At 42.1% G+C, this 24,879-nt stretch overlaps 1 protein-coding gene across 8 annotated transcripts in view; it reads right to left on the bottom strand.

The window, feature by feature from the left end:
• The window catches only part of CNIH3 (cornichon family AMPA receptor auxiliary protein 3), a 296,652-nt gene that overhangs the window by 163,008 nt on the left and 108,765 nt on the right, over nucleotides 1-24,879 (bottom strand). The gene's annotated exons all lie outside the window — the stretch shown is intronic.

Below are 24,879 nucleotides of genomic sequence, written 5' to 3'. Positions count from 1 at the left end.
TATCCCACTGAACACAAACATCAATTCCACATAGACTGTAGGCCTAAATGTGAAAGGTAAAATGATAAAACTTGTAGAAGATAATATAGGGAATGTGATTTTAACATTCAGTAAGAAAGATTGCATACAGACAAAGGGCTGATATCCAGAATTTACAACGAGCTAAAAAAGATTTACAAGAAAAAACAAACAAGCCCATTCAAAAATGGGCGAAGGATATGAACAGATACTTTACAAAAGAAGACATACAAGAGGCCAACAAACATATGAAAAAATGCTCATCATCACTGGTCATTAGAGAAATGCAAATCAAAACTACATTGAGATACCATCTCACGCCAGTTAGAATGGCGATCATTAAAAAATCTGGAGAAAATAGATGCTGGAGAGGATGTGGAGAAATAGGAACACTTTTACACTGTTGGTGGGAGTGTAAATTAGTTCAACCACTGTGGAAAACAGTGTGGCGATTCCTCAAGGACCTAGAAATAGAAATTCCATTTGACCCAGCAATCCCATTACTGGGCATATATACAAAGGATTATGAATCGTTCAACTATAAGGACACATGCACACGAATGTTCATTGCAGCACAGTTTACAATAGCAAAGACCTGGAACCAACCCAAATGCCCATCGATGATAGACTTGACAGGAAAAATGTGGCACATATACACCATGGAATATTATGCAGCCATTAAAAATGAGGAGTTCGCGTCCTTTGTAGGGACATGGATGAACCTGGAAACCATCATTCTCAGCAAACTGACACAAGAACACAAAACCAAACACCACATGTTCTCACTCATGGGAGGGTGTTGAACAAGGAGAACACATGGACACAGGGAGGGGAGCGCTATACACGGGGGTCTGTTGTGGGGGAGTGCGGGGGACAGCGGGGGGGGGAGTTGGGGAGGGATAGCATGGGGAGAAATGCCAGATATGGGTGAGGGGGAGGGAGGCAGCAAATCACACTGCCATGAATGCACCTATGCAACAACTTTGCATGTTTTTCACATGTACCCCAAAACCTAAAATGCAATAAAAAAAAAAAGGAAAAAATAAAAATAAATAAATAAATAAATAAATATAGTAAAAATAAAATAGCAAAATAAAGGAGAAAATAAAAATCAAAAAAAAAAAGAAAGATTGCATACAAAGTTGTTGTATAAATAATTTATATGAAGGAAATGTTTGATAACTTTGGCTAAGCTAAAATTACAACACACGTTCAACAAAAGAAACTACTAGAGAATTTTAAAGAACAATTAAAAATAGAGAAGTTATTTGTTGCAACATACAGCTGAGTATCTAAACTATGTAAAGAAGTCATATAAATCTATAAGAAAAAGACATCTTAATAGAAAAAGATAGATGCGGCCATAACAAAGAACCAAATCATGTCCTTCGTGGCAACATGGATACAGCTGGAGGCCATTATCCTAAGCAAATTAATGCAGGAACAGAAAACCAAATGCCACATGTCCCCTCTTTAAGTGGGAGCTAAACATTGGGTACACGTGGACACAAAGGTGGCAACAGTAGACGCTGGGGACTATTGGAGGTGGGACGGGGAGGGAAGGATTGAAAAACTATTGGGTACTATGCTCACTACGTCGGTGACAGGAACGAATGTACCCAAAACCGCAGCACCATATAATATAACCATGTAATAAACCTGCACATGTACCCCTTGAATCTAAAATAGAAATTGAAATTATTTAAAAAATCATTAAGATTGGCAAGGCTTGAACTATCTCTTTAGAGTAGAAGAAACATAAGTATTCATATCCATATGAAAATATGCTTGGCCAGGCACAGTAGCTCACGCCTGTAATCCTAACACTTTGGGAGAATGAGGTAGGCAGATCACCTGAGGTTGGGAGTTTGAGACCAGGCTAGCCAACATGGTGAAACCCCATCTCTACTAAAACTACAAAAATTTGCTGGACATGGTGGTGGGCACCTGTAATTGCAGCTACTCAGGAAGCTGAGGCAAGAGAATCACTTGAACCAGGGAGGCAGAGGTTGCAGTGAGCCGAGATCACACCACTGCACTCCAGCCTGGCACCTGGTGACAGAGCAAGACTCTATCTCAAAAAAAAAAAAAAAAAGAACAAACCACCATAAAATGCTATTTCATAACTACCAGACTGGCAAAAGTTTAAAAGTCTGACAGAATCAGGTGTTGGCTATGATGGAAAAACCAGAACAATTACACTGCTGGTGAAAGTGTAAACTGGTACAACCACTTGATAAATAATTAGAAATGATCTAGCAGGAATGAAGATGCATGTGCCCTGTGACCCAGCAGGTCCACATGCAGGATTATACCCTAGAGCTCCTGTACATGTGCACAAAGGGACTCATACAAGAATGATCAAGTCTTGTCTATATCGTGTTTTAAAAATGGAAACAATCCAAACATTCATCCACATCTGAATGAATAAACCACGCCGTGGTATATTTATACACTCTAGCACTATATAATTCCTATAATAGGAATTAATTACAGTGACACACAACTACACGAATGATACTCAACATCAAATATCTGAGTGAAAAACACAAGTTGCAGAAAATTCATACAGTATGATTCCATTTGTATAAAGTCCAGCAACATTCAAAACTAAACAACATGTCATTTTGGAATAGAGCAAAAAGTAAAAAAGTATTTTAGAAAGAAAGTGAACAATAAACACAAAATTCAGGAGAATGGCTACATCCGAGAAGGGAAGAAGACAGATTGTACAGGGCACCCAAAGGTAATGCTGGACACAGGTGTTCACTCTTTTGTATTTCTTTTTATTTTTTTAGAGATAGGGTCTTGCTCTGTCACCCAGGCTGGAATGCAGTGATATGATAACAGTTCACTGCAGCCTCAAGCCCCTGGTTTCAAGCAATCCTCCCACTTCAGTCTCCCGAGTAGCTGGGACTGCAGGCATGCACCACACCTGGCTAATTTATTTATTTTTTGTAGAGATGGGGTTTCACTATGTTGCACAGGCTGGTATTGAACTTCTGGCCACAAGCAATCCTCCTGCCTTGGCCTTCAGAAGTTCTAGGATTACAGGCATAAACCACCATGCCTAGCCAATATTGTGATTCTTTACACATCATATATATTTTATGAATATTCTCAATATCTAATCAAAACAATTAAATGAGATGATGACCAAGTAAATGTCCTCCTCAGTAGGGGATGACTCAGTAGCTGGCATGTATTAGGTGCTCATTCTTCTTCTAATTCTTGTTTCATTATGAATATATATGTGTGTGTGTGTGTGTGTGTGTGTGTGTGTATAGATAGATAGATAGATAGATAGATAGATAGATAGATAGATAGTTTTTTTAGACAAAGTCTTGCTCTGTTGCCAGGCTGGAGTGCAGTGGCATGATCTTGTCTCACTGCAACCTCTGCCTCCCAGGTTGAAGTGATTCTCCTGCCTCAGCCTCCCAAGTAGCTGGGCTTACAGGCACATACCACCATGCCCAGCTAATTTTTGTATTTTTAGTAAAGATAGGGTTTCACCACGTTGGCCAGGATGGTCTCAATCTCCTGACCTCGTGATCTGCCCTCCTCAGCCTCCCAAAGTGCTGGGATTACAGGCATCAGCCACCGCGCCCACCCTCATTATAAATGTTTTTAAACAAATTTGAGTAAAACTAAGTGGTTTTCTTTCAACTCCAATAATTGCTCTTAGATGGAAGAATGCCTCAGGGTCAGATTCAAGGTCTGTAAGTCAGAGACTAACAAGGCTCCCGTACTCCTGGTTCTCAATCTTACAACATCTCACTGGGGTCATTTGTACATCTACAGTTGTTTCATCCTTTCCCTCACCTTGATTTCTACCTGTGTGATTCTCTTTTTGACTAGGAAATAATCCGTTTGTGAAACTATGACGAGAGAAGCCACACCCCTAAGCTGGAAGAAATAAACATCGAGGCACAGTGGATGCCTGCACAGTGACACACTCTCTCGTTTGGGTGCTCTGCATCATCAGATGTTATATTTAGGTTGGTGCAAAAATAATTTTAATGGCAAAAATGCAGCTGCTTTTGCACCAACCTAATACAAAAGGCAGACCAGGAGTAAAGACAGTGATCTGCTCACTGCCTGCTCCTGGGGTATCTTCTGGTCAAAATGCTGTAAATCTCCAGATCAATTTGAAAACATCTGTGACACAAAGGAGCCCCAAACCAAAGAGAGTTGCAAGTAATGCTGACATTTTAGTAACAAAGGCTCTGGCACTGGTCTTCTCTCTAGTTTTGCTTAGCTTTATAATCAGGAGGCAGCTGGAAAACAAACAAAACCTACAAGGTTTTCTTACTTCATTCCAACAGACTTCAGAGAAGTGGCACCCAGGTATACGATAGACAATCAAATTCTATCTTTTGTCTAAGTGTCCAGTGAATTTCTAAGTTAATTAAAGCAATGGGGAGGGGAAAAAAAAAACAGAAGGCCAGGCAAGGATTATGTTTTCACTGGTGCTCCAGAAGAGTCAGCAAGAAACAAGGGAGAGAAGAAAGGGAAACGAGCTGACCAGACCTTCTCAGTGTGAGGGAAGCAAAGGGTCACTGAGAAGGTCCATTCATCCACTCAACCACTGAGCACCCACTGCGCACCAGGCTCTGTGCTGGGAAAAATAAACACATAATTCCCTACCTCATGGAGAATGTAGCTTGTAGGGAAAAGTCAGAAGCAATTGGCAATACATGATGTACAGAAGAAGCAGGGGCTGCCACAGGAGCACACAGCACCAGGCTTGGGGGCTCAGAAAAGCCTCCCCACAGGAAGCAACAGCAAACCTCAGACTCCACTGCAGAGTAAGACCAGTTGGCCTGACCGAGTGCATAGTGGGCTGAGGGAGGGGAGGATGAAGCAAGAGAAAGCCCCAATCTAGAGAACAGTAGGTGTCGGGGCTCAGGGAGCAAGCATGGGGTACAGAGAAGGACAACTAGATCAGAAGGCCTGGAGCAAAGAATGCAAGCAGGGTGGTGCCAGGTTCACCATCCCTAAGTATTATGCTTTCCATGGCTTAAGGCCCACTGGGCAAACCCAGGAAATGAACAGCCTCAGACCTTACGAGCAGAACTCCTGACTCACAAATCTCATCTATCTTTTCCACAGTGCCTTGTGTTCTTGCAATCACACTCTTGGTTGCAGATACAATGCCAGCCAGAAATATGGCTCTGACAGGACAATGACTCAGAGTATACAGTTGGGCAATGAGAACTTAAACCATAACTATAAGACTTTTTGCAAGAAAAAACCTATTAGACAGAGACATATGCTCAGATCTGCTACTCCTAGCAACTCCTCCATTATATATTAAGAGCAGACCCCAAGCATTGCAAAATATATTTGGGGGAACGGTGACCAGTTTTATTGCCTGCCTGTTATTGAGAAAACCTGTGATAAATGTAATCAACTGAACTTTTTAAATTTTCAAATCTGCTCACACATAGCCTTAGGGTCATTTTTTTTTTTTTTTTTTTTTTTTTTTTTTAGATGGAGTTTCGCTCTTGATACCCAGGCTGGAGCTCAATGGCGCGATCTCGGCTCACCGCAATCTCCGCCTCCTGGGTTCAGGCAATTCTCCTGCCTCAGCCTCCTGAGTAGCTGGGATTACAGGCACGCGCCACCGTGCCCAGCTAATTTTTTGTATTAGTAGAGACGGGGTTTCACCATGTTGACCAGGATGGTCTCGATCTCTTGACCTCGTGATCCACCCGCCTCGGCCTCCCAAAGTGCTGGGATTACAGGCTTGAGCCACCGCGCCCGGCCAGGGTCATTTTTAACGTGAGACTGAAGGGGACCAGGATGCAGTGGATGACAGCTGCCCACCATCTGTCTGGTCCTACAGCATCCACCTTCCCACTGTAGCTGCTCAGGCCCTCCTAGCCAGAGACCTGTCAGGAGCCAATTGAGCTGTATCTATCCAGGTATCATTACACATTTGTTTCAGTTATGATTATTCTTTCTGGCAAACAAAACCATCCTTGTGGAAGGCAGAGCAGGATAATCCCACCCAGGCACATGGACCGGGCAGCTGGCAGAGTGCATTGAGGTGGCTCTGCCATCTGCTGCTTCGAAGGAAGGGCCTGAGACTCATACATGTGCCCAAAGTCTGTAAACCCCAGACTTCACCAAACCAAGTGGTAACACCTCCATCCAAGTCTAGTCAGCCCTCCTGGTCACATGGATGCATGGTGTGACTTCTCATCCTCTTCAAGTTAGCCCTTGTCATTCACTTTGACCTGATAAAAATGCTGGGTTGCCAATGGGAGGGGTTGAGAATAGGAAGCAAAGAGACTTCATAGTGTGACTTGTCTTGCACTGCAGGCAAAGCAAGCCCTAGGGATGGCCTTAGCCTTTTCTGTCCAGAGACGGTCCTGCTGAAAATAATAATGGATTATTGTCCTCAAAAGATTAATGTCATGGTTAAAGTTAAATCATTCTCTATTTTTTGTCATTTTAGAAGACCAGAGGTATATGTGCCAGCAATATCTAGCACACAGGGGGCATTTATGAACAGTTATTGATACTAAGTGATGAATTATTAGCACAAGAGCCTGCTTATTTAGAAAAGGAAATCCTAGAAAATCAAAGTTCTAGAAGCACAGGCATGGACTATCCAGTATAGAGCACACCTCAACATGTGACTGCTCAAGAAGCCACTTATCAAATCAGACACACATCACATGGGTCCTTTCAACTTGGGGACCTATTCCTCTCCAGGATCTCACCCTATTAGAAAAATGTGTATTTGCCCTATAGGTTTTGTTTAAGATTCTGTCCTCTCTGTGGGGAGACATTTGGAGATGTCACTCAGCAGCAGAGATCTGGAGAGACCAGATGGCTGGTAAAACAGGAGGCTATTCTCAATCCAGGGCCAACAGGAAAGCTGGAAGGCAGAGCCCAAATTTAGTTTGAAACCTGATGCCCGACAGTATAAAATTAGAAACTCCTTTGAACCATCTGGTTCTTTTAAATAAATACCTGTCTGTCCAATCCTAAAATAGAAGGAGTTTCCAAGTCTGGCTCCCTTCCCTAAGACACAACATCTGTCCCATCGGTAGTGAACAGCAGCCACAGGAGATGCTTAATACTGGCTAGCTGATGGAGCCTACGTTAATGGCTACCAGCCTTAAGTACCCTAAAGTTCTTTAGAATCTTTCTGATTCCAACATCTCTTTCACTCTTGTCTTCCCACCACCAAATTCTCTTTTCTTACTCTCCCTGAGGCTAGAATACACACACACACACACACACACACACACACATACACACTCCATCTAAAATATTTCAAATTTAGTATTGTCCTTCTTCTGCCAATCCACCCATAATCATCATTCCTTCTCTACATGGTTCTGCTTTCTATTGTCCTTCTCTGACAGTGATATAATTTATGCATGACCCCCCAAAAATCAACACTTCACCCCCCTGTGGGGTGACTATATTAGTTCATATTGTGTTGCTATAAAGGAATACCTGAGACTGGGTAATTTATAAACAGAAGAGGTTTATTTGGCTCTTGGTTCTACAGTCCATACAAGAAGCATGGTGCCAGCATCTGCTCCTGGTGAGGACCTCAAGAAGCTTTCAGTTGCAGTGGAAGAGAAACCAGAGCAGTGTGTCACATGGTGAGGGAGGGCACAAGAGACAGACAGTGAGGGGAGGAAAGGAATGTCATCCTCTTTTCAACAACCACTCTCATGTGAACTAATAGAGTGAGCACTCACTCGTTATGATGGAGAGGGCACCAAGCCATTCTCGAGGGATCTGCCCCCATGACCCAAACACCTCCCATTAGGCCCCATCTCCAACACTGGGGATCAAATTTCAACATGAGATTTGGAGGAACAAATATCCAAACTGTATCAGTCACCATCCCTAAGTATTATAAAATAAGCTCTCCCCAGCCAAATCAATGTATATCCCATTGATTTACATTTTCTCCCCTAAACCCCCATTTTTCAGCCTTCACACAGCCTAACATCTCTTTCACCACACACCATCTCACCACATGCTAACATCACCCTGACCTTTTATTTTGAGTGCAGATGGCCTAATCTGAGTGATTTAGTGATTTCATCCCTTGGAAACAGAAGTGAAAAAGAGCTTGGGGTGGAAGGCTCAGCAGTGAAGACCCCAGGAAGGGAGAGTCAAACAGGACCTCCTTTAAGTGCTTCCCTTTTCCCTTGTATTCCAAAGTCCTGTTAAAGAGTAAATGAGATGATGTATAAATTCATCTAGTAAACTGTTGAAGCCCAATACAAAAGTAACAACATTGTTTTTAAATTGTTTCCACAAAAATCCCTTAATTAGTATAGAAATAGTATCATAATAGTTCCCTGAAATGAGTTGATTTTCAGTGACATGGTGATTGAGTCTCAATGTTGGAATTGTCTTCAACTCCACCCCCTCCCTTGCCTTCTACATTGTTGGGCACAAGTTTCCATGCACTCTTCTTTGAGAAAGTCCTTCAATCCATTCTCCATACCCATTCTCTTTTGCCCTGAACTTAGTTCAGGCCTTTGTCCAGTTGACACTGAAGCATGACTCTCTTATTCTAGGATCTACTCACTCTATGTCAATTCAGGTCCTCCAATTAGCAGATGTCAAGATGAGCAAGACATGCAAGATATTTGTTGGGGGAGATACTTGGGGAGGATGGAGCGGGAGAGAGCATGCTTAGGCAGGGGGAGGCTTCAGACCACACCTGTCTGACACCATGACAGGAGGGAAAGAAGACCAGTAGGAAGAGCCTCAGACCAGTCTGTAGTTCCAAGAAAGTCTGGTTTGGCTGATGGGTAGCATCCAAGCACAGGTTCCCATTAGAATAGCCCACATCAAGCAGAATTGGCCCAGCTTCAGTACCTTCAACATGTCATTGAGGGACAGGGGCAGCTCAGGGAAAGTGGCCCCAGCATAAAGATCAGAGTAATGAGAAAAAGATAGCTTCTCAAGTACTAAGTGAAATGGATAGATAAAGGCAAAAACTGAGACTTGACTCCCTCTCACACCACTCACAAAAATCAGCTCCAGGTAGATTGTAGATTGAAGTATGAAACAATAAAGCTTTTAGAAAATTACATATAGGAGAATTCATGACTGAGAAAGGAAGCCTGTAAACCATAAAGGAAAAGAGAGATGCACTAGAACGCATTAAAGTTAAGAATTTTTATTTGCCAAAATTAAGAGCTTCTGTTTTGATAAGCAGAAGAGTGAAAAGACAAACAAGAGTGGGAGAGTGTCGTTTTAATATATATAACCAAGAAGAGGCTCATAACAAGACTCTCGTAAAAACTGCTAAAAGTTAATCAAAAATGAAATAACAGAGAATCCAGTAGAACAAAGGGTAAGAAATTCAAACTGGTGTTCTACAAGAGGCCATGCAAATGGCCAGTAAACACACATAGGTGCTGGATATCATTTATCACAAGGGAAATGCAAATTGAAACCACAATGAGATACACTCAACACATACCTGAATCGTTAACATCGAAAACAACAGTCTCCAAACTTTTTGGCACCAGGGACCGGTTCCATGAAACACAGTTTTTCCACAAACCCAGGATCAGGCATTCGAGGGAATGGCTTCAGGATGACAAGTGCATCACATGTATTGTGCACTTTATTTCTATTATTATTACATTGTAATATATGATGAAAGAATGATACGACTCACCATAATGTAGATCTGTGGGAGCCCTGACCTTGTTTCCCTGCAACTAGATGGTCCCATATGGGGGTGATGGGACACAGTGACAGATCATCAGGCATTAGATTCTTTTTTTCTTTTTGTTCTTGAGATAGAGTTTCATTCCTGTTGCCCAGGCTGGAGTGCAATGGCATGATCTCAGCTCACTGCAACCTCTACCTCCTAAGTTCAAGCGATTCTCCTGCCTCAGCCTCCTGAGTAGCTGAGATTACAGGCATGCACCACCATGCCCAGCTAATTCTGTATTTTTAGTAGAGATGGGGTTTCTCCGTGTTGGTCAGGCTGGTCTTTAACTCCCGACCTCAGGTGATCTGCCCGCCTGGGCCTCCAAAAATGCTGGGATTACAGGTGTGAGCCACTGTTGCTGGCTTAGATTCTTAAAAGGAGCATGTAACCTAGATCCCTCACATACACAGTTCACAATAGGGTTCATGCTCCTATAAGAATCTAATGCCACCGCTGATGTGCAAGGAGGCGGAGCTCAGGCCTTAATGCAAGCAATGGGGAGCAGCTCTAAATGTAGATGAAGCTTGCTTGCCTCCTGCTGTGGGGCCCGGTTCCTAACAGGCCACAGACTGGTACCAGGGGTTGGAGAGTCCTGATTAAAAGATAACACAAAGTGCTGAAAAGAATGAGGAGCAACAGAAGTTCCTATGTGCTACTGAAGAGTATGTAAAACGATTCCACCACTTTGGAAAACTGTTTGCAAAATCTACTATGATATTGCTCACCCTGTGACCCAGAAATTCCACTCCTAGGTTTTGAAGTGCCTAGAAGTGGTTTTACATAATATAGGATAAACACATGAAAAGCCATGCCCAAGAATGTTCATAGCCGCATTACTCACTATTATTAATATGAAGCAAATGTCCAACAGTAAAACTGTGGTCATATTCATTTTATGGCATACCATAGTGAAAATTAATGCATCAAAACTACACCGAACAATGTAGATAAATTTCACAAATACAATGCTGAGTGACACATACTTTATGATTATATAAGGTTATAAATATATAAAGTTCAAAAATAGGTGAAACTAAAATATCATATTTAGGGATTCATACTTAAGGTGGCAAAACTATTGGAAAGAATGCAAGGACATGATAACCATGAAGGCCAGGATAGTGGTTACCTTTAAGGGAGAGGGAAATTGTATAATTCGGAAGGGGTATGCAGGGTCTACTGGAATCCTGGCAATAGACTATTTTTGACCCGAGTGTTTGCTTTATAATAATTCAAAATACCTTACTAACATATTTTATACATTTATCTTGATTGTGTTATGTTTCTCAATGTTCTGTAAAAGGAATTCTTCAAAAAAAAAAAATTACAGATGCTGTGGCTCACCCCTATAATCCTAGCACATTGGGAGACCAAGGTGGGAGTATTGCTTGAGGTCAGGAGTTTGAGATCAGCCTGGACAACATAGTGTGACCCCATCTCTACAAAATTTTTTAAAATAAAAAAAACTAGCCAGCCATGGTGGCACGTGCCTGTAGTTCTAACTACTTGGAAGGCTAAGGCAGGAGAATCCCTTGAACTCATGAGTACGAGGTTATAATGAGCTATGATTGGACCACTGCACTCCAGCCTGGGTGACAGAGTAAGACCTAAAAGCTTGGTCTAACAGAGAATAAGTGACAACCCCAGCAAAACACAGAACATCAATCATAAATAAGTTAATTTCATCACGATAAAGCATATTCATAATTTTTTAAAACAACATAAGTGGCAAACAGAAGGTATTATTAATAGAAACATCCTCTGAAGTAAAACTGTCTGCCTAGAACCCAAACTGTATAGAAAGAGTAGAAATGACTCTGCCTCTTCCTAGCAGGTACAGGTTCCCTTACCTTCACCTGGCTGGCAGTTTGAATTGCAAGGAAAGATGAAACACTGTGACTCATGTTGGCAAAAGATGATTGAGGACTAATTTTATCAACGTACTTTAGGTTCCAGCTTGCAAAGGGTGCTTTTAAGTACTCTGATAATTAATGGGTAAGCTGGCAAGCACTTTTTCACTCAAATGCATTTATTTCTTAATTAAAACGACATGCAAATGTTAACATTTATTAATTATTTTACTAGTTCACAGCAATATAATTGACTAACTTTAAAAAGCTGAAAATGATACTGGCGTCTTTCAGACATTGCAGCATTGGATCTAAATGAAAATGTGAAGTAGGAAATGGTGTCCTCATTTCACAGTCCCTCTCCCCACATCTCCCCGTTGTGAGTGCTTACAAAGTAGGCTGCAGTAATTCTTCCCAATCCAGTGCATGTGCCCCTTTGCAATGTGACTTTGTCACCACTCCCATCAAGGGGTGGTGTCTTTTTCCCCACTAAGGACTGACTAAGGAGGAGGAGTGGTGGGAGCAGTTTGCTCCAGTGGGGAAGAGAATTTTATTGCATGGCTTAGAATTGCTAGCACAAGGTGATATTAAAATAAGAAGCAACCAGCTTTTAGTTAGTTTTCTTATTGCTTTACAATTCTCTATAGAAAAATGCACCCTAAACTAATGGTACCTAGGAGTTGTTCTCCCACTACCAGTCATTTCCCTGCTTGGTATGCCATTGTTCACCACCCTTTGAATCTGAGTAGGCCTGGGACTTGCTTTGACCAATAGAACATTGTGAAAATAACACTTTAGTACTTCTAAGCCTAGACCTCAAGACATTTGCAAATGTTGGTCTAGTCCTCTTGGAACCCTAAGACCACCATGTGGGGAAGCTGAGCCTGGCTTCCTTGAAGATAGAAGAACATGTGAAGAAAGGGGTCCAGCTGATAGCCAGCACCAGTTATCAGGCATGTGAGTGGGGCCATCTTATATCATTGACCCCAATCTAGCCATCAGATGACTACAGCCACATGAGTGACTCCAGGCAAGACTGGCAGAAGAAATGACCAGCTGAGCCCAGACCAAATGGTGGACCCATATATTTCTGAGCAGTTCGAATGGTTGTTTGAAGTCACTAAATTGGGTTCTCATCCTAACTCTTCCTCTGAGCAGTGAGAACATGAACAAGTCACTTAACTTTTCTAAATTTTTTTCTTTATCTGTAAAATGGGGATAATGATATAGCACTTTCTACAGATGACTGTGGTAAGGACTGAATAGGATCGAGTGTATGTGCCAGGGTGGAAGCGTTAAGATGTGAAAGGTACCAGATACCAAAGTGAGTATGACCATATCCCACTGAAGGAATCCTCAAAGTAGACAGTTAAGAACTGGCTGAGAACTCTTGAACCTCTCAATTCCACCTCAAGAGAATAAAGACAGAGAGAGGATTTTGTGAGGGGGTTTTCTTTGAAGAAAGCACTGTTGTGAGACTCCTTCAAAGAGGGGAGAGTGGGCTGGGTGCAGTGGCTCACATCTGTATTCCCAGCACTTTGGGAGGCTGAGGTGGGAGGACTGCTTGATCCCAGGAGTTTGAGACCAGCGTGAGCAACATAGCAACACCCTGTCTCTAAGAAAATAAATAAATACATAAAAATAATTAACCAGGCATGGTGATGCATGCCTGTGGTCCTGGCTACTCAAAAGGCTAAGGTGGGAGAGTCGCTTGAGCCTGAGAGTAGAAGGCTGCAGTGAGCTGTGACTGCACCACTACACTCCAGGCTGGGTGACAGAGTGAGACCCTGTCTCAAAAATAAAAAAGAGGGGAGACTGGAGAGTGCTTTCCTCTCTCTTCAAGCCTGCACCAAGGCTGCTCAGATAGCCTGGGATGTGCCCCTTGTAGTCCAGGGGTTCCTCAGGCTCAAACCTGAGAAAGTGAAACAGCAGAGGGGAGGGCTGTCTTTGGGACACAAGATCTAGAGAGCAATTCCATATCAGGGAGCTGCTGCCCAGAGCAAGGGTCCCCAACCCACGGGCCACCAACTGGTACCTCTCCGTGGTCTGTTAGGAACCAGGCCACACAGCAGGGGGTGAGCAGTGAGTGAGCAAGCACTACCGCTTGAGCTCCGCCTCCTGTCAGATCAGTGGCAGCATTAGATTCTCACAGAAGCATGAACCCTTTCGTGAACTGTACATGCGAGGGATCTGGGTTGTACATTCCTTATGAGAATCTAATGCCTGATGAACTGAGGTGGAACAGTTTCATTCTGAAACCATACACCCTGCCCCATATGTGGAAGCATTGTCTTCCATGAAACTAGTCCCTGGTACAAAAAAGGTTGGGAACTGCTGGCCTAGAGGGTCCAGCAAAAGTGTTTGAGGGAATCTATGAAAGAAAGTAAGGTTTAAACAGCTGCCAGCTCCAAAGAACACAAAGCCAGCCAGTTTGGAATAGAATCTATGAAGCGGATACTATTATTATAATTATTTTACAAACTAGAAATGGAGCCTTAGAGAGGTTAAGTGGTTTGCCTAAGGTCATACAGTAAGTACCACAGACAGGATGAGAATCTGAGCCTATTCTTAACTATGTTATTCCAGATTACCTGGTAGACCATATGTGAAATAGACAGACACCATCACTAAGCAAGACCAGCTGATAATAATAATAATAAAAAAAGACAGGTTCTCTGTTATCCCAGGAAGCAAATCGGATGTCCCATGCCTGCAGACAATGAATTGAAACAACTAAATGAGAGCACTTTTGGACATCAATACACCATGCCGGCTGTAATGTACGACCCTTCCTCATAAGTCTTCACTCAGCTCCCCCTATAAAAGACCCCAGCAGGCAGTGAGTAAAGTCGGCTGGGCAGGAAGGTCCTTACAACCCTCTACCTGGTGGGAAGTCAATATTCTGCCTACTTAGGGTCAGCTGTAGGAAACAAGGAACGATGGAGGATGGCCAGAAGCACGGCCATCTCACTCATTAGGTCCCACAGCCACAGTGCAGGACGTACAAGTCAGTCAAGGGCAAGGGAAAGGTTTGAGACTGAGAAAAAAAAGGATTAGCTCAAAACTCTGAAAGAAACATTGCTAATTCATAATCAATAACTTTTAATTAAATCTCTACCAAAAGTAACATTATGTCAACCTCATTTGTTAAATTAATATTCATAAGTATTTCATTACATTTGAAAACAATCTGTAGGTTAGGCTTCCTAACTTCACGAGAATTCCAAGTGTGAGTGAGAAACCGCAGGAATTGAAAATTAAAGAAGTTGTTCACAGCCTGATCATTTCAAAGGCAAAATCATTATTGTGAAAAGTCTTCCAAAATACTTATAGAAGAAAAAGCTACATTTAATAACAGCATTTTCTTTAAATTGTGCAGGGTGGGGGCCTCTAAATGGATGAGTTCCTATAATCTTTAAACAGTGTCATCCTGAACAAGGGAAGAAGGGCCATAACAGCCATCAGTGAATCCAAGTTTTTCACACAATGCCTGAGATGTGGATGGTCCTCACTGAATCTTCATTGCATTTACAGGCAACACTTTCTGTGACAGCACAGGAGCTGAAGTCTGACTGCCCCAGTTCAAATCCTCACTCCATACTTAGCTGTGTGTCCTGGCACAAGTGGCTCGACCTTTTTGAGCCTCATTTTCCTTATGTGTGAAGGATGGAGATTAATGAACCCACTTCAAAAGGTTGGGAGAACTAACTGAGCTAATACAATCACCCCACAGTATCCATGGGGGATTGATTCCAGGACACTACCACCTCCCCTATCATCCCCTGCAAATACCAAAACCCATGGATGCTCAAGTCCCTGATACAAATAAAATTGTGCTATATATTTACGTATACCCTATTCACATCCTCCCGTATACTTTAAATCATCTCTAGATTATTTATAATCCCTAATACAATGTACATGCTATGTAAATAGTTGTTACATTGGACCAAGCACAGTGACTCATGCCAGTAATCCCAGCACTTTGGGAGGTCCAGGAGTTCAAGACCTGCTTGGGCAACATAGTGAGACCCCATCTCTAAAAAAAAAAAAAATTAATTAATCATCTGGGCATGGCGGCATGCAACTGTAGCTCCACCTACTCAGGAGGCTGAGCTGGGAGGATTACTTAAACCTGGAAGTCAAGGCTTCACTAAGTCATGCTCATGCCACTGCACTTCAGTCTGGGTGACAGAACGAGACCCTGACTCAAAACAATAAAAATAGTTGTTATTATACTGTATTGTTTAGGGAATAATGACAAGAAAAAAATGTCTGTATATGTTCAGTACAGATGCAACCATCCATTTAAAAATACATTTATCTTCAGTCCTCAGTGGGTTGAATCCGTAGATATGAAATCCATGGATACAGAGGGGTGACTGTACATGTAAAGCACTTATAACTGTTTCTGGCACACAGTAAATGTTGAATAAATGTTAGTTGTTCACAGAAACTTGGATCTGCCAAGAGAATATCACCCCACAGCCTTACTGTTTAATCATTTTTATGTCTTTCCAAGGTAAGTGTGTGCAAAAGTAGAGATGCTTCTTCAGGTTTCCTCCTGCACAAGGTCAGGGCATGCTTGGCAGAAGCCAAGCAGGAGTTCAGGGTCAGGGGCCAGACAGGACTTGAGTTGAGGAGTTGAGCTATTAATAGAAATCTAGGGCACAGGCATATGTTTAGAATGGTGCCCCTTACTCCATGTTGGTGCTAAAAATCATTTTCCAGCACCCCGGTGGCCGATTATTTATGCCTATGGTGATGAAAAGAGAATTTGTACAAAGCTATGTAGTGAATGAAGAATGGATCTTCAACAAACTGAGTGGTTGATCTGCAGCAAATGGATTTGTTCTACAGAGGTACAAAGTATTTGAATGCAAATTTGCTGTTTTATAGATCCATAGAGGATCAAGATAACTGTCTATAAACATCTGTTTGGCTGAGAGTAGGGGGTGACAGAGGGAGGGAAGGAGAGAGGGAGGGAAGGAGGGAAGGAGAGAGGGAGGGAGGGAGGGAAGGAGAGAGGGAGGGAGGGAGGGAGGGGAGGGGAGGGGAGGGGAGGGGAGGGGAGAGGGAAAAATAAAGCCAAAGAATTTGTAGTATAAACTCACTTGTATAAAAAAAAGAAACACCCAAATTCCATTTTTGTTTATACCACATGTGTAAACTCACAGAAGACTGGAAGAGTGCATGACAAACTGTTTGCAGTGTTAATTCTTACTGGGGAGCAGAGCAGATTTTCCACAGCAGGCTATAGCAGGAGCACAATAGGAAGCAGAGGGCACTAACAGCCTGAAGGAACGCCCACGATCTAAAGGGAATGAAATTTTGTGAACCAGCGGGGTCCCTGAACCTTGAACTAAACTCACAATATGGCAACATTGCACCAGCAGTCTCCCAGTGAGGTTGGGTTGTGAGAGTAAGCATTGAGGAATTCTTGCCTGGGAAGAAACCCCATCTGCATCTTTCAAGCTAAGTAGCATCACCAAGCAAGGATGGCAGAAAACAACCTGGATATTATAGATACATCTAAGGGAAATATATTACTCCTAATAGCATGATTTGTGTACCCCCTGTGTGTGTACCCTGGAACATTATTCGTGGTACTCAAGGGAGATACTACAACTAATACACAATGGGTATACATTCTTTGTTTATACCCTTTGTGTACACCATGGTACATTATTCACGGTATCTAAGGGAGATAGTGCACCTAATATCACAGTGGGTGTACACCCTGTGTATTCACTCTGGGACATTATTTGTAGCGTCCAGGGGAGATACTACTCCTAATATACACATACACTCTATGTGTATGCCCTGGCATTATTCCTAGTATCCAAGGGAGATACTTCTCCTAATTTCACAGGGGGTGTACACCCTGTGTCTACACCCTGGGACACTATACCCAGTCTGTGGTATTTTGTTACAGCAACCCCAGTGTAGTCATTTTTAATGTTGCAAAAGCCAAATAGTGACTAGAGGCCTGATGTTCCAGCTGATTCAGGGGAAATCACCCTCTGCATCACACTTTGTCCAAAGCCTCAAGGCCCTGACCCAGCCTCTTTATTCACCTAAATCCCCTCCTCCGTGCCCCTTCCTCCCCGGCCAGGATCTTCATGATGTTTGTTCTTACAGCCACTGCATTCATATCCTTCCTACGCCACCTGGTTTTCCAACCTGACACCTAAGCTTAATGTGACCTGGAAAGAGGACGGACACACAGACTTGCACATTCACCCTGAAGGGCAGGAAGTCTGAAAGGACTAGAATGCTCTGGAATTTGGGTAGCCTAATTGATACTGTTGTGAAATATGTATTTTTTAAAGGTAATGAGAACTCATCTAAAAGCTTGTTTCTCACTCTAAGTGTCACAGTTCATTGTAGAATCTGAATGTTATAATAGAAAGGGACTGAATTAAGATGAGAGAAGAGACAAGAGTGAAGGATGGGCAGAAAGGCAGAGCTGTTTGAAGCTGTTCATTGGTTCCACACACATTTGAGTGCCCACCATGTGCAGGGGCTACAGATATGGTGGAGAACAAAACCTACACAGTCACTGCCTTCAGGGAGCTTCTGCACACACAGGAGATGCACACATACACTTGTACATACACATTGCAATATGCGATCACAAACTGTAGGAAGTTCTATGAGGAGAAAGTGCCAGTAACTTTGAGAGTGAGCTCAGTGTGATCTGCTCTGGTCTGGGTGGCAAAGAAGGCTTGCCTGAGGAGGGCCTCTGAGTCTGTGTCACATGGAATCCATGGTCTCTCAGCTAACACTCGCCCCACTCTACTTCCTCCCCACCAACAGGGCCAGAAGCCTAAAGACTACATTTTCCAGACTCCCCTGCCAGCTGATTATGCTCATGGGAGGCATTGGCAGGATACTGGAAAGTAGGAGGCAGGGAAAAGCCATGTTTTTTCTTGATTCTAGCAGTGACAGCAGCAATAGTAGCAGCAGCGGTGATAGCACTGACAAAAGCAATAACGGTGGTGGTGGCAGAAGTGCCGAGAGGAACTGAGAGCTCTTGAGTTCCTGCTTGAGCAGTCAAGTTCCAGCAGCAGCCTCAGCAGCACAGCAGTCATGGGCTCTGGGTAACACTGTGTTCACTACTGTGCACTCAGCCCTAGAGTTGAGCTCTAGGTAATTTTAGGATTACCAACCTTTGAGTCATTTTGCCTCCCTCTTTGTTCTCCCACCTTTCCAAGACCTCTGTTACCAATTTCCTGAATTGAACTCCCTATTTTAAAAACATAGAGTAGTTTTGCTTCCCTGAATAAACAAAATATTCCAAAAATAGCTCCAGGAAACTGACTCGAAGTTAGGATCTGGGATTGGTTATCTGAGTTGGCTTGCATGAGATGATGACCTCAGTGCAAGTGGAAAATAAGATACTGGTAGTCCATGGGATGCTGTAGCAAATGGTTAGTTAAATGAACACTGCTGGCTGCCTGAGATGAAGTGCATACGGAAGGCAAGGCTTCCTTCTCCCTATGGAGACCAAGTGGTGGCTGCAACTGACTATTTTGGAGGGAGCAATAAATATAAAGACTCTGAATGAACTGGCTGTTTCTGAATGCACTGGTGAGTTCACAGAAAGAAAACTACAACCTTGGGGCTTAAATATCCCGGCTAATGCCACGGTCCAAGAACCAAAAAGCTCTGATAGCACCAAAAGAGCCTCTTATCTCTTAAACGCCGAAGAGCCAATTTAGCTAAAAAGACAGACCTATAATTTGATCCTGTAAGTTGAAGAATTATAATAACAGACTCACCAGATCTCTTATGTGACCTATGAGTGTATAATCAATCAACCAATCAAGTTACTGCTGTAGGTCTTGGTTATAAAGGTAAACAAGGCCAACAGTGCTGCTACCGGCAAAGAAGTCCACACCAACATCTGGAAGAAAGGTATTCCAAGCAGAGGGAAGAGCAAGTGCAAGGCACTGAAATGGAGTCAGCTTGGTGTGTACGAGGGACAGAAGAAAGGTCATCCTGGAAGGCAGTGAATATGGAGGACAGTAGAGGGAGACAAGGCCAGGGAGACAGGCAGGAAGCTGGTCTAGCAAGGTCACTGCAGGCTATTGTGAACAGTTGTTTTATTCTGGTCTAATAAAAACTACTTGGAAGTGCTAAGCAGGTGGTGTAATGCAATATAATTCTGACACTAACCACCCAGAGTCAGCACTGACTCCACAAGCCAAAGGGCACAGTCTCCAACAACACTGTCCCTGTTTAGACACCAGCTGCAAGTCTGAGGGTCTTCAGACCACCCACACTTCTGATCAACTAGCTACAACTTCTAAGATTTTCATGGCTCTCTCAGGTTTGTTATTGTTCGAATGACTCACAGAACTCCCATGAACTAAAGTACACAGGAGAGGACTCGTAATTACAGTTTTATGATAAAGGATACAAATTCAGAACCAATTAAACAAAGAGATCTGGAAGGGTCCCACACATAGAGCTGTGCCCTCTTTCTCCATAGAATCAGGGCATATCATCCTCCCAGCACCAACCAGGAAGCCCCAGTAAACTTCGTGTCGAGTTTCTATTAGGATTTCATTACCCAGGCATGTTTGAATGAATCATTGGCCCACATGATTAAACTCAATCTCCAGCCTCCCTCCCTTCTCTGGAGATCAGGCTGATATCACATGGCTCAAAGCTCCAACACTCTAATCTCATGGTTGGTCTTTCTGGCTCAGTCTACCGCCATCCTGAATCATCCCATTCGCAGAAGCTGTCTAGGGGCCTAGCATGAGTCACCTCATTAGCATAAATGATCACGACCCAGCACAGATAACAAAGACACTCTTATCACTTGGGAAATTCCAATGATATTAGAGGCTCCATGCCAGGAACTAGGACAAAGACCAGACAAATTATTATATAATAGCAGGAGAGTATCATAATCTGAGTTAAATCTTAGAAAGATCACCGGAGCTACTATATGGAGGAGTGGACAAGAAGAGGCAAGAGTAGTGCTTGCAGTGGCATTCTAACTGGACTGTTCCTAGGAAGACACCTTGGCTGTCTTTGCACTGCCTAGTCTCTCTCGGTCCATTTTCCAAATCTGGTTCCCTAGCTTTCTCATTGATCCTATGAGCTACATAACATCCTTAGAGTAAATATTTTCTACTAAGTTAACTAGAAGTGGTTTCTGCTGTTTTCTACCCAAAACCCTAACTGTTACATACTCTCTCTTTCCCCTTCTACCATTAGGCTGCCATAGTTTCTCTTCCACAAAATAGAATGTGGCTGACCGACAGTTCCTAAGTCACATGTTCATCTCCAGACACCCACGTGGGTTTTCAGTTCCATTTCCAAATTCTTAGGGAAGAGAATTTGATCACTCCATTTTAGGTCATAGGTATTCTGTTAGTCCAATCAAGTATGGCTAAGAAAGCAGGGTCACGTAGCACAAAATGGTTGCTAGGGCTTCATGTGCCCAAAATTATTGTTCAGAAGAACAGACACCCCAAACGTTGCTTCCTACAAATAGATGGAAAAAGAGTGAATTTTAAGAAGGAAAACATGAGTTGATGATGCATAGAAGCTGGAATGGTTGAGGCATTTTCAAACAATAGGAAAGATTCTGGCCAAACCAGAGCAGAGGCATCTGACAGGAAGTGGAGGAGGTGTGGGCTTGACTGGGAAGTGTGAAGCCATTCTATGGAGGCCCTGAACATCTGGCAGAAAAGTTTCAAGTGTGAAGAAAATTGGAAACCACTGAACTTGTCTTGGCTGGGGAAGATTCTGAAAGGTTTTATCTAAACAGCAGTAGCAAGTTGAATTGGAGGGGTCACGAGTTTTTAAGTACATTGGAGGTGATGGTACAAAGAGAGAGACATTAAGATTTTTTTTAAAATAAGATAAGATAGTCATTTGCTGTGTATGGAAAATAAAAGAGAAATAAATCATAATTGTGCTCATAAAATTAGTTAATGAGAAAGTACCATGAATTGCAAAGCTTATAAACACCCAATTTGTGATTCTCTTCTGAAAAAGAGTAGCCAGTTGCATATAGAGCTCTTTCTGTGCTTGTTCCTCTGGTAGCCTCTACCCATTGAGAAGCAATAGCATGGCCTGGAACAGCAAAGGGTTCTCAAATCTAATGAATAGCTTTTTTCTTCTTTAAGGAAATCATGCATTTTTGCTGACTCAGTTCAGAGTAACCACTATGGGAAATTCATTTTTCATATGCACGTACATCCTTTTTAAGGGCCTTTTCTCCCTCTTACCTTTTATCTAACTTTTGCTCAATTATCTCAGAAGAAAATGTACTGTTTTGTCCCCTTTTTCTTCCATTTGTAAGCCAAAGAAAAATGACCCTAATCATGAATGATCAGCCTAAAGTAGTGCCAGTGATACATCCATATGAGGAAAAAGGAAAGCCATAAATTTGAAAGTGAGATTTAATGTCATAAAGAGCCAGTAGCATCAAATTAGAAGGTCCTGGAAATGGCCCAAATTTCCCTTTGGAATCTCCACCACGGTACTCATTTTCAGCCCTTAATTAAATCTGCTTTCCACTGTGCTTTTCATTCACCATTTAGTAAAAATGAAAACCTTAATAAATTTCAGAGATGGGAGATTAAATTACTTACATAAATGCTAATAATGGCAATGGAAATTTTTGCTAAATTTTTTTCTTGTAAATACCTGATATGGCATCAATATAAATGAGTATGAATAACTTTAGTGGACTAGCCTGGGTACCCACCTGCATTTATAATACCATTTTTATGAGAAAATGCATTCTATCTTCAAGCAAACAAACTTGCAAGCTGATTTCTGGAAACCTAGTTTTGGAAAGTTGAAGACTGTTTAATTCAACAAAACTATTCTAATGAGAAATATGAAATTGTATAATTATTTTAAGTATGAAATTGTATAATCATTTTCAGTATGAAATTGTATAATTATTTTAAGTACAATAATGGAGAATTCCAACATGCAAGTTTAATGCATGTGACTTCCTTTTCTCACCACTTATTTGTTTTTGGCAAGCAGCCAGTTCTTCATTTGTTGTTCTTAATCTGTCATTATGAATTCTGCCAGCTTACAGAGTAAAAAAAGATGAGCTGGAGGTAGGGGTTTGGCTGCATGAGTTTTCTAAATATATTTATTAATGCTTCTTAAATTATCTTCAAAGCTGGGTATCTCCCTCAGTTTGGAGCATCTTCTCACTTTGTTTAGCACCACGATCTCACTTTTATTGTCCCTATAGCCAGATGCAGCTGCGTTTATCTACATTTTTTAAATGAATGAAACTCTTAACTTGTTGACATATTGGAGAGTCTAAAATGTCTCATTTAAATTCATCCTCACAACTACATCTGCATGGGTGGCAGTTGAATTAGCCCCACTTTGTAGCAGAGTTGATTCTCAAGAGTACTGTTTGAGCGAAAATGAAGGGTTTAGAAAGCCTTATTATTGGGTGACACAGAAGAAACTATTTTAGTTTCGTTTCAAGTTTCCAACTGAAATTTCAAGTCAGAGCCATGAGACAAAACCACAGGAGCAAAATGGAACAAGAATGCAGCTGCATTTCCATCAAAGATGGCCTGTAGGATACTTCCCCAGTAACTAGGTGATTTTCTTTTGAACTTTTAGCTATGGTGAAGAAAGATCAGAAATTTTGAAGCTATGAGATATACTTCAAAAAGCTATGAGACAGCTTCCCGATTACCCACATTGTGTGATGTGAATAGTATCCATTCACTCATTGACATTTATTGGAAGCTTACATGTGTAAAACTCTGTGTGGTCAATGTTACAGGAACACAGAAAGGAATAAAATTCAGTGCACCCTCAAGGAGCTTACAATCTGGAGGGAAGGCAATTAACTGTAATATAAAGCATGTAGTACTTCTGAGAAGAAGTATACTAGAACAGAAAAGTAAGCAAAATATAGAAATGTAGAATACAGAAAATACAGAAAGACAAAGTTCAAAATACAGAAGACAAAGTAGGGAATGATTAGTTCTAACTAGGTGGCACAGGGAAAAGTAGACAGGTGAGTGCTAATGGAAGTGAATCCATGGATAGCATAAGCAAAAACATGGCGGTATGAATGGCATATTCAGTGAAGGGCGAGTAGTGCAGTGTGGCCAGCATGGAGCAGTGACTAGCATGGTATATAAGGAAGGCATAAGGTAGGTTGAGACTAAATCCTAGAGGGTTGTAAGGTCCCAGCCAGGAACTGAACCAGGTATCTTGGGCAACAAGGAGCCACTGATGATTCTGAGGGGATAAAACTATCTGACCTATATCAAATAGAAACATAACTCATGCAACAATGAAGAAAATGTTGAAGTTGGAAATTTGATATGTCATGAAGCTATTGAAATAATCCAGAAGAGTCAAAAAGCACTTAAATTATAGCAGAATCAAGGTATTGGACTGGGAAGAATGGCCAAAGGAAGAAAGGGCAGAACTTGGCAACTGATGATTTGGATGTCAAGAGACCCTGGAGTTTAGAGAGAATGGAGAACAAGCAATGGAAGATGACTGAGGCTTCTGGCCCAAGTGAAAGCAAGGGTAGAAGTCCCAATAGCCATGATAAGTAAATACAGCAAGAGGAACAATATGCAGGATGGAATGTTAAATTAAATGTGCTGAGTTTTAGTTACTGAAGAGAAATGCATGTGAAGATATCTATGAGACCACTGGAAATCTGTGTTACCCACAGAAATTTAGAGGTGAATACAGGGGAGCCCCCTCAGAAAGAGAATATGAGCAGGAAAAGATGGGAAGACAAAACTTTGAAGAAAGGTACATTTAAACAGTAAGTAGAGGCTGGGCGTGGTGGGCTTACACCTGTAATCCCAGCACTTTGGAAGGCTGAAGCAGGAGGATAACTTGAGACCAGGAGTTCAAGACCAGCCTGGGGTCTCGAACCAGCATGAAACGCCATCTCTACAAAAAAAAAAAAAAAAAAAAATTTGATTAGCTGGTCTAGGTGGCCATGCCTGTAGTCCCAGCTACTCAGGAGGCTGAGGTGGGAGGATCACATAAGCCCAGGAGTTAGAGGTTACAGTGAGCTCTGATTGCACCAATACACTCCAGTCTGGGCAACACAGCAAGACCCTGTCTCTTAAAAAAAAAAAAAAAAAACAGAGAAAGAGAGAGAGAAGGAAGAATCATAGAGAAATTGTCCAAGATGTAGTAAAGAGACAGTTGTTCTTCCTCACAGCTAAAGGATGGGGTACAGAGAGGCATGGAGTTTGAAAACTCCTCCAATTAAAAGCTCTTCAAGATTTGCTACCTGTAGCAATTCAG

The sequence above is a fragment of the Aotus nancymaae genome, unplaced genomic scaffold (genome assembly GCF_030222135.1).
Source record: "Aotus nancymaae isolate 86718 unplaced genomic scaffold, 86718_ANA_hifiasm-v0.15.2.pri h1tg000032l_0, whole genome shotgun sequence".
NCBI lineage: Eukaryota > Metazoa > Chordata > Mammalia > Primates > Aotidae > Aotus > Aotus nancymaae.
This window is presented reverse-complemented; position numbering and strand designations above follow the sequence as displayed.